Raw genomic sequence first — 8,749 nt, forward strand, 5'->3', positions numbered from 1 at the left:
TTTGGGCCTTTATATAGCCTATTTTACGGAGATGATTTGTTTCTTGGCTTCTCCATATATGGCATTTGCTTTAAACCTAAAAGGAATATAAAAGATCTGAATCATATAAAATGAAGGAGAGGTTTCCTTGTATATGAATACCAAATATCAGTGAAATGCGATATCTTTACTCTGAAAGCATTTTTTTCGAGCTTTGTTCCGCAGAAAATGATTGTTATGCAAACGTCGGGATGAAAAGACATGTTCTGCTATGAAATGGATGCATTTCCGTAATTAACCGTGCCTGAAACATATTGTTTCCCATCACCTTCGGTAAGATAACTTACGTGCCACAACGCGTCATTTGAGAATATAATTTTAAAATTAGTCATACATGATTAAAATCGAGGTGTGTACATAGTTATTCAAATTGTTCTTCATATTTAAATTGAATATTAACATTTGTTACCTAATATTATTGAATAACAATCTCTACGTTCTACTTGCTTGACTGGTTGTCCAATAAGCTATTATTTCAAGTTTACGAAAAACATCCAACTCCAACGACGGACATTGGCCTATATTTGTGGATACCCATGCCATTCACTTGATATTGCATCTTTGAGTGTGTGTTTTTTTCAGACGCAAAGAAAGAAACGCATGGCTTTACAGGAATCTGTTCTGAAAGGCGTTGATGCATGAAAACGTGTTTATTTTTTATACCCTAGATAGATGCACCGTAACTTACAATCGACAAGATTAAAGAATCATATAATTTATAAAATTATATACTCAATAAACTATACATTGAACATAAAGTCGAAGGGGCACGGCCAGCAATTTTAACAGCGTAAACAGTCATAGTCTAATCAAGATATTCGTCGACTACAATGTCACACAAATCAGCTAAAACATTTAAAGTCTATAGAAGTTTTGTTTAAAGGAAACAGAACAATGGTATATGTTATATGCATACGAGTATAATTAAACACTGTTTTGAAATTTTCTAAAGAAAAACCAACATTGATACAGTGTTGATTATTCGCTATGGCATCTAAGAATAAGTAAATTCTTAAGGCCTTTTCGAACACGTTTAAGATCCTGAAATTAGTCAGTATAAAGAGAAGTGATGACGGCTTCAAATGCATCATATAAAAATGCGGTAAGTAGGCAGGTGTGAAAAAAAACATAACAATCTACCTTACTGACAGTCCAACGTTATGAAGCTATAGCTATTATTTAAGAAAGTAAAGGTAATGATATACGTAAATGATAGAGAAAAAGTATCTGTATCTGTAAAACTCTTCATTTAATAGAGGAAATAATAAATAGAGGATATTTGTTTATTTCAGTGTAAGATCTTATTTTATTTCACGAGTGTCATAGAAAAACATATTTTCACGAGTGGCGAAGCTTTCAAGTTTTATATATGCACATATGTTCGAAAAAATAACGAAACACTTTTATTTTAAGTGGGACATGAATACATAACCAAATTACTACGCCGCCATTTAATGAGTGAAAATTTGGATGGTCAAATGTGTTTGCAAAACAAATGCGGATACTCACTGGATTATAAACATTTTAAGACTGCATGTGTTTCATGATACATGAATATTCAGTCATCTTACTGACCAGTCTGTTTCGCTTGAAAACAGGTTTGTTTTCCAGGTTTAGAATTGAATGCCACGTTAGTTTGTTGAATTCTGAGGGGTGGGTGGGGTAGAAATTATCAGATAATCTGAAATTTGTTGTGTGAATTTTCCTGGAAGCTCGTTTTACGTGTTACAACGGCAAACAGTTCAAAATACATTTGAACGATGATATAAAGTTATATTTATGTTCAAACAGTTGTTTTTGTCTGTAATTTGTTTGGTATGAAAGCAAATGTTCGAACATTCAGCTTCGAAATCGGGATAACCGGTAATAAACGGTAAGTTGTTAATTTCCGAATATATATTTATTTAAATTTATAAAACATTCCTTTAAATATTAAACATTTTTTGCCAACATTTACTGGTTCAAAGTGAAGTGTTCTGTTTTGATCAAGGGGAAATAACTACGAAGGAATTTAAAAGTAGTTCTGAAAGTTGATATTTTCACTCCTTATTTTGCAGTGAAAAAATCAAATTGATATTTTCACTGTTATTATCTTACTGTAAAAACCCTATATGTTTAATCGAAAAGCATGAAAGAATAATAAAGTATCGTCTACGCTTATCAATTAGGAGCGAATGATATAATGTTATATGTTCTGATGTCAAAATAATTACAGCATTATAACCTTAACCCTGATCTTGACCTACAAAACATAGCCTATATTAAAGACACAAACACGGACAAAATAGCCATAAAGCCACGTAAACTTAAATCTGGAGGCAGTCCGGAGCTCAAGACATTTGTTAGATGTTTCGATCACTCTCAGGCATCAAAACCCAAATCGCAAACATTGATTGGAACCACAGAAACTTTCCTCAAGACAAGCACGATGAACAACTGCCTTACCTGAGTAATATCGTAAAATTGCACAATTGTGTATATAAACCCATTCCTTCCTTAAACGTCGGCTACAGGTCCTGCACACTCGCCTACGCAGCGATTATAGCTCCCTGAATCACTTTCCTAATGCTAAAATATTGTTCCCTCACCATTTTGTAGGTGTGGAAGTGGGAGCCAGGAGACTGCATACAACTTTCACTTTGTTTTTGTCCCCTCTTTACTGAACAAATGCAACATATGTTTAAGGGCCGGCAGCGATGCAACAGTCGATCGAAGGACCAAAATTAAAAATGTTTAAAAAATCATTTTTTTTTAGTTTTGAGGTTCAATATTTAGCAAGCATGATTCATATATCCGTTGCAACATGATAAGCTGTAATTAGGAGTTTAAACGTTTTAGTTTTTGACCTTCCCCACGCACTTTTGCATTGAGGTCAGCCCTTAATACTTTTCAATCTCTATCTGCGTGATATGATAATGACACACTGACTTAAGGGCAAAAAAGTACTATGTTTGATGCAGTTCATCGTTTTATTTATTTGTCAAAAAGCTTTGCAAGCAAGTGATTGACTATACCCACCAACATTCACACATCCTTTACATTGCCTCTCTTTATATTCATCTTCCTTCTCATACTTATCTTTTCTACTTGAATACAGTTAATTAATTCATAATAAAGAACTTATAGGCAATTGCATTTAAGGTCTCTCATTCAATCGTCCGTGTTTAAAACATAATTTAATATGAGCATGTATGAAACTGACTTCATTACTTATAACTTACTCAAATGTCAATTGCAATTTATCATAACACGAGAAGGAACTCTTTTAGTTTATTTCTACCGTTCCAAGGAGATAAGAACCGATTTCAAGAAAAAACAAAACAAGGAGTCAAAGACAATATCGATAAAAAGACTGACAAGAATTCTTCCGACGAATTTTTTCGATAAACTATTTTTATTTTATTTTTCAAGAATTTTATTGTCAGATTTTTTTTGCTCTTTTTAAAAGTTGTCTTTTATTTGTTTTGTTTTTCTGAAATTATTTGCTTTGAAATTTAGTTGATTTTGATTTGTATAAGGTTATATTCAACAACGGCACACGTTTGGAAAGGGATAAAATTGCTTTGCTATTGATTTGAAAAGTTTATATTATAAAAAAAGGACAAAACGTATTGATTCCGGTTCAATAGTGTTTATTTTCTATTGAAGTAGTGTGCCCCTAGACGAAACAGAGGGTTTAACAATGTCCCGCTTTTCGATGTTACGAACACCCAAAAAACACTTTACGGGGCACTCTTGTGCGCACTTCAAATGATCTAGTTGTATCCACGGTTAAAAGAGTGTTTTATCCAAATTCGGGACCTGAAAACGCTTGTTTTAAAAATTACAGTACGGAATTAAAATATATATAAGTGTGTGCTCTTTCATTAAGCAAAAGACATGAAACGCTAAAAATAAAATATAAAACATAAACCCATTTGAAGATAAAATATATCCCGAACTTCGAAGGTTCGAACGCCACACAAAAGACGAATTTCAAAGGCTGTCTGACTCTAGTGCAAATGAACATATTTCACCACAGGTCAAATGAGCACTTTTTATTAAAGATCGGAGTTCCAAGAATATGTTTTTTCAAAAAAAAACTGTTGATGTACGTATTTGTTTTAAAAAATATGTCACATTGTCAACACCAATATTCGGCGAGATATTACAGGAAACGATAAAAAATAATGCTTGAAACACAACAATTTAAGAGATCCTGATTTTTTTTTACAATGGCATTGAAGCAGAAAAACATTGCAACATGGCATATCTACGCTGCAAACTCGGCTATGATGTCGACTTGTTTATATTGTTGTAAACTACAGTCGTAAAGATACACAATGCCATTTACATAATCGATTGAAACAGAAACATGATTAACGGCATTCTACTGTCAAATCCACTTCTTTTAAATAATAATGTGAAACTTTTATGAAATTTTCGTTTTTGCTATTAATTGTGATAAGGAAAGAGGTCACGTTTGCATTTTGCATTACTACATCGACGTCAACCTTTGATCAGGAAGTTGGTAGGATTTGCCTCTTTTTCGTACTACCTTTATATTTCTCGCGAGAGGAACAAGTCTCTCCCAATGCTCAAAGAACAATATCGGTACCAATACCCAATTGATCATATACGAAATCAATGCCTTCCTCCGTGTTTTGGACATTCTGACTTTCTCCAGACCATAAATTGTTACTCCTATGTTTAGTTTAAATACGTATGTCCAAAATGTTTATATCTGAGTTACCGCAGTTGTACATCGTATTAGTTAAGGAGAGCTATGTCTGATAATTGTCTTTAAATGACTTTATGGTACCTCTAAAGAGCTAGCATTCCGACTGGGTTTCTTTGTTTACAGGTGATGTTGGTATCCGGTCGTTGAGTGCTTTAAGTTATTTTTCGCGTTATTCTTCATTTTTAAGTTAATGCGTGCTATTATGAGGCTCATACATTCAATTTGATAATTATTGATACATGATGGGACAAGTGAGAGGTTACAAGTATTAGCCCCGAGTAGACTCAAATTCAAGTTTCACTGACCATATAAGGGCGTTAATCCCATCATTAAACGGTAAAGCAATTTTAAAGAGGGTTTTGTTTTGTTTTGGAGTGTGTTTTTGTGTATGTGGTGTTAGTTTGTTTTTAGTGCTTGTATTTGTGTATGTGATGTTAATATGTTTGTGTCTATAGTTGTTGTCATTTAAGCCCTTGCCTTGTGCCCCTTAACAGGGATTATTCGTGTACTTTCGACCACTGGGCATTACAAACATTGTATTATTATTATTTTCAATCAAGGTTCGCGGTTTAGGTAATTGATAAGTTAAAGAGATCGAGACGTTACACTATGTTTTAACAGCTTAACGTTCAAGTGGCCATAAAGCTACTTTTGTCCATTTTCGCACCTTTAATGTCGGTCATGTTTGGAAGTTCAGGGTCAGGGTTGGCATTTCAAGCTTATTTTTACTTTTACCCTGCTAAAGCGCTTAGAAATAGTTAGCTTTTCACCGTACAGTTCTGCAAATAAAACAGTTCCGTACTAACATCTTGATCTAAATCAAAATATCACTCTTTTTGACCACCACTGACCGCCATTGATTCGTGCATGTTTTGCCGTCTATGAAATAGAGAAACATTCTCAACAACGCCTTATGAATATATTTTTAATTGCACTGCATTATTATATTTAAAATATGTACTTAAATCTTAACATCGAAATAATGTATCAAGTGCTCGATTCAGTTTTAAAAGTGTGTTCTCCATTACTGGAAGCAAAGATCGGTTGACATATATCCGAAATACTTACCAAAAGTCTGGTGCCAGAACAACGTGGTATAAACAACATAATTGTATAGTACTAAAAGTTATCATTTTAAAACTGTGCTGCTGTTCCTGAAACTGAAGCAAGGCCACCTTGAAAGCAAACAAGATAGCATGCATTAGCTGTACAAATTAAGTAGCACACTATCGGTCCTTGAGATGGTCCAGCACTACCTGTACCCCTCTTTACTAGCCTACCGTCGTTCGTCGAATCTGAAATAAAGAAAAGGTCAGTAATTGCTTCCGATCAGAATCATATTTTAACATCGATCAAACATTTTGAACACTGACCTTTAAGGAAGAGGAGTTACGTATCAAACCGAATTTGGCATGCTTTATACAACAATAACAACAACAGCAACAACAACAATAGCAGCAGCAACAACAACAAAAACAACAACACAGAAAGCATACCTATGAGGGTATTTAAACGGACCCCTAAACGGGCCCGGAGTCAGACGTATTGATCAATAATGCGTTTGAAAATGTTGAATTAATATACACGAGGTTCTCGCGTAATTCAGAGTTTTATGTATGGAATGACTTGTAAGAGCCTAAATGGGTTGAAATATAATGGGATGAACGCCGACCAAAATAGATTTACTGTAGATTTTAATAACGAACGAATCAATAATTTGAGTCGAAAAATATTCACTTCCTTTCATTGGTGACTGCCAACATATTTATATATAAGGCCAACAAAGATACAGTACTGATCTTTGCGAGTATTTTGTATCCATTAGTTTGAGTATTAACAACATTTTGGCACGTTGACGTGTATATAGTAGTATACATTAATGAATGTTATTCTCTAATATGTATTTTTTACAGAAAGGAGATAATGTCCGGACATAATTGCACTGTCCGGTTTCTATCGGGAGTTCTATTTTTAAATAGAATCCCGATGTTATGAATGCAAGAAAAAAAGAAAATTGTCAAGAAATTACAAAAAATAATATCGTTGTGTACAACACATTAAATCTTACTAGCCGATTTATGACACATGTATTACTAAAATACTTAATGAAACCGTTTTAACTCACTGTTTTGCTTCAGTATATATTAAATGATACGTGAACTGACAAATCAAGAAAATGGTTGCAGGGAAACTGTGATGAAATTTCAACAATTGTTTTACAGGCCCCAAATTTCACGAGCATGAATCTGAAATCTCTAATAATAGGATCAAGATAATCTCAGGGGATTTGTTTTTGAACAAAATATGCATTTTTTTTCTTCTTTTACTTATTTTTGATACTTATTAAGAAACTCATTTGAAAGATACTCAAGATCAACTATATGTTTGGTGTATTATTGAGAAAGTACTTGGGCTCAATGAAAAAAATATACTAAATTCTGCGTCGCTTGTGATTTTTCGAGAAATTGAGTCCAGAAAGGTGACTTTTTCCGCACTGTTGTAACTAGTGACACTAATGAGAATAGTGTACCGGTTACACAATGATTACACCACCTCAAATGTTCTCGCCCTTTCTTACTGTTAACGACACTAACCTGTTTGTTGTCGGAGCATGTAAAGATCTCTTCCGGCGCATATAGCGGCCGCTTGCGGTCCAAGCACCGCCCTATTCACGGTGATGTCCGTCACTGAGTAGCGCTGCTTGGAGTTCTCTGATACTTCAATAGACACCTGGTAAAAGTAAGATAAAAATTCATGATTAATACTAACATCGATATAATAATCTGAAACAATATACTAGGGTCATTCTTTACTTGCAGCGTATACAACAGTTTGTCTTTGGATAACCAAAACAACGAATCCTTTAAAAAACAACAATTTTTTTCAAGGAAGAACAGGCCCGCGTATTTTAAGCATTACTTTTTAAATTTGTTTTGCGGTTACTTCCTGGTTTCACATGTTTATGAGTAAATTTCGGTTGCCCAGTGACAATATATTATGTGGAACCATTTAAAATAATATCCAAGTTGTTTCTTTGTTATGAATGTATGTGATCTCAATTGAAAGGGAAATTCTTCAGCTTTATATCGGTTACAAATTATGAAAATAACATGTGGATTGGGTGCTTGGTATAGTCTCCCTTTACTCCTAGGTTGTCAATACTATTCTGGGGTCAATAAACTTTTTCACAATCTCCAACTCGTGCCCTTGACACATAAATCTTAGAATCTTTAATACCTACAATTACATTATTACATTACCATTACATCGGTTTTAAAGATCATCACCTATACTTACACTAATATTCAATTTACTACAATGGTCTTCCAACAACAACAACAATCCATTTGTAATTCATTTTCAGATTTTGCTTTAACAATATACATTAACAGAAATATTTTTAACATTTGTGATTTAACACCCGCGAATTCATCAAGCATAAAATGTTCTCCTATATATTTTACATAATTCAAAATCAGAAAGGAGACAAAAATTCACTCTAACACCAAGAACATCTTTGAGGTCACTGTACTACAGTTGTATCAAACCCTTGATGTAACATGTTTAAACATTGACTTAATTATCATGTCTAAAATATTCCGTCTAATAATCAACTTTTATTATCTTAAATAAAATGTTAACCCTAACAATATAATCAATTGCTTTGTCGAAGTAAACAAAGTCGTCACATAACCTTTTCTATTAGTTAAACAAATGTTCTTTGATACAATGTAATATTTATATTATTAATTACAGTTCCTATCTGCTTCAAAAAGAAAGTTTGTGCCTCAATATATATATATATAGCAGCAAGGAATATCCTTTCAAATGATACCATATACAGTCGAACCTCGTTGGCTTGAACTCGTTTGGCTCGAATTACCAGTTGGCTCGAAGTGAATGTTTAGGTCCACTTTCTTAATACTGAAGGTAAGATATCCCACTTGGCCTGAATTTCCCGAGGCTCGAGGTATTTTCGCCGGTCCCTCT

The sequence above is a fragment of the Mya arenaria genome, chromosome 7 (genome assembly GCF_026914265.1).
Source record: "Mya arenaria isolate MELC-2E11 chromosome 7, ASM2691426v1".
Taxonomy (NCBI): Eukaryota; Metazoa; Mollusca; class Bivalvia; order Myida; family Myidae; genus Mya; species Mya arenaria.